A 3,091-nucleotide genomic window follows, 5' to 3' on the forward strand; every position below is an offset into this window, starting at 1 on the left:
ATATATATAATATAATAATAATATATACTATTAGTAGAAGACANACACGAGAGAGAGAGTATAATAAATATACTATATATCTATTATATATATATATATATATATATATATATATATATATAAATAACAATTTCTTCGCTCACAATTAACACTGCAGAGATTTACAGCTGAGATATGCACATGCACAGCAACAGAAAAGCATAATATATAAACTATATTGCTCTTTTTTTAATATCACGCCACATTTGAAAAATGAGCACCAGCTGCATTAACCATATGCCGTAAATATATAACTTTAAGACATTTTTTACATTCAAATATATTTTGAACATTTTTAGATGGAACCAAAAGCCAAACCTAAAGCAGAGGAAGTAAAGGTATACTTACACATATACTACACATATCTTGTAACAATATACACTTGCACAATAGAGAAAAAGAATACAATCAAATAAAAAGGGATGATAAATGAGGAACACTATTAAATATTACTCGTACACTTTTAGGAAGCCAAGTCCAAACCAGACGAACCAAAGGTACACAAAACACTTTGTAATACATTTTATTATTTTAATAATCTTGTATTATTAAAATAAGACATTAACACTTAAATTTACATATACACTTTTAGGAGGAAGCGAAAGCTAAACCTAAACTAGAGGAAGTAAAGGTATATTTAGATGTGATTATCTTGCAGCAATATATATTTATGCAAGTCTAGCTCGCGGTTTACAAAAGAAAAATATGCATGAATTGTATATAGTAAATAAATGTGACATTTTAAAAGACACTATTTAAACACCAATCATACACTTTTAGGAAGTGTCAAAGACGAAGTCTAAATCGAGCGAAATAAAGGTACAAAAAGTTGTATTATTTAAAAGAAAAGCTAGGCTCAATAATTAGGCTTTTAAAAGCGGTGAAATTATATCATTACGATGACGCGAAAAATGTACAATGTTTTATTTTACATATACACTTTTAGGAGGAACCAAAAGCTAAAATTAAAGAGGAAGATGTAAAGGTACACGTACATTTGTGTTATTTTTGACATCACCATATACATCATATATTCGGAAGAATAACAAAATAAATAATATAAGATAATTAGATGAAAAATTTAGCTTGAAGTATTATTTTTGTAATTATCATTTTACATAAAAATTAAACAGAATTGATATCATATTTAAAGAGTAAGATGAGGTATACTTTTTCACAATCTTTTTTTTTATAATTATATATATTTATTTTATTGTGTAGGTATACTTTTCAAGTTTTTATATATATTTACACATAAATATTATAATTGTAAAAATACTTTTAGGTTGAAGAAAAGCCTAAGGCTAAACCAGGGGAAGTCAAGGTAAACAAAACACTTGTACAACAGAACTTGTTAATAGAATATAAAATACAATTAAAAATTAAAAAAGTTAAAAATTAAAATGATATTATTAAGTACTCGTACATTTTTAGAAAACACAGACGACTAAATCTAAACCAAACAAATTAAAGATACATCAAATGTTTGTTACATCAAAACTTTTACTTTGTTACAACTTAAAAACTTTTACTTTGAAAATTTTAGAAACATAAAAAATATTAAAAGCTTTGAATATTAAAAATATTAAAAGTATTGCGGACGTACTAAAAAAAATGTAAATCTTTCAAAAATTGTTCAGTTTTGTAATAAAACTAAGAGATTTTTATCTTTTATGTCTTTAAACAATAATTAATGATCTTCTAATACAGTTTATTAGGTGTTTTACTAAAATACATAAATATTAACAAAAGCATTATGAATACTTTAGAAGAAAATTTTTTATTTTGTGTACATTAATTTATAACAAAATTATTTAAACATTCAGAAATTAATATAATATAAAATATAATATAATTAATTTTAAAGAAATTAAATTAATATTATTAAAAAGAAATTTACAGCAATGAATTAAAACAAATTTTGCTGTTTGTAGAAAGAGGAACCTGCAACGAAACTTACATCTAAACCAGTAGAACCGAAGGTATATTTGATAAAACACATACACAATATACATACAATCTAACATTGATATTTTTATAAAAACAGGATATAAATTTTATAAAAAAAGAGTTTAACTTTTATATTTCTATTTGCAGAAAGAAGAAGAGATTACTAAGAAAGGTCTGAAATCCGTCAAGGTAATTATAATTCTTATAATAAAAAAAATTAATATAGAGTCTGTAATACACACGCATATTTTTTGAATGTTAGCCTAATTTAATATTATTAAGAAAAAGAAAAAAATTTCAATTTTCTCTTTATTGAATATTTCTAAAATGTTTTATACAATTAGAAAAAAAGATATAGATATATGTATGTTGCTAATATTCAATTTTTATTTATTTCAGCAACTCGAAGAGGAGAAGAAAACTCAAGAAAAAGTCGAGCTTAAGGTAATTTCATTTTTCTCATCACATTTAACGATAATTGTTTAAAGTTGTTAACGTTCAATATTACACAGTTAATAGATGTAGAAACAATAACGAAATTAGTTAAGAAATTAGTATTAAAGAAAAGTTTGATTTAATATTCTATTAAGTATTATGAGATTTAATTTAGTATCGTTGAATGAATATTAGATTAACTTAGTTTTGTGCATTCCTTGCTTTTTAAAATTTGATTTTGATATACCGCAAAGCGAATATATTTATATACTTGATAAGAAGCTTTTCTCCTAACAACGATATATTAATACAGCCGAAGAATATCATCGAGACCAAACCGAAATCCCGTTTACCACCAAAACAGGAAGTAAAAACCGAAAGCTTTCAGGGGATTCAGCTTAAACCAGTTACAAAGGATCCGAAACAGCCTCAACAGGCTGAAAATAGCGGGGTGGATCTCAAGGTAGCCCTGCAAAAGGGATCAACGCGATCTTGTTGCACAATCTCTATGTCTCGCATTCTGTGTTTTTAAACTGCTAAACTTCAATTTATAGCAATTCTAATTTCGTTTTCTAATTCTTAAACAGCGCCGAAATATACTTGTGCGCATTCTTCTTTCTCTAAATGTATATATACATATATATATATATATATATATATATATATA

General features: G+C 24.9%; 1 protein-coding gene across 1 annotated transcript in view; it reads left to right on the forward strand.

The window, feature by feature from the left end:
- LOC105617718 (twitchin) overlaps positions 1–3,091 on the forward strand; it is a 95,417-nt gene that overhangs the window by 28,889 nt on the left and 63,437 nt on the right. The gene's annotated exons all lie outside the window — the stretch shown is intronic.

This window comes from Atta cephalotes (assembly GCF_000143395.1).
Source record: "Atta cephalotes unplaced genomic scaffold scaffold00001, whole genome shotgun sequence".
In the NCBI taxonomy this organism is placed as follows: Eukaryota; Metazoa; Arthropoda; class Insecta; order Hymenoptera; family Formicidae; genus Atta; species Atta cephalotes.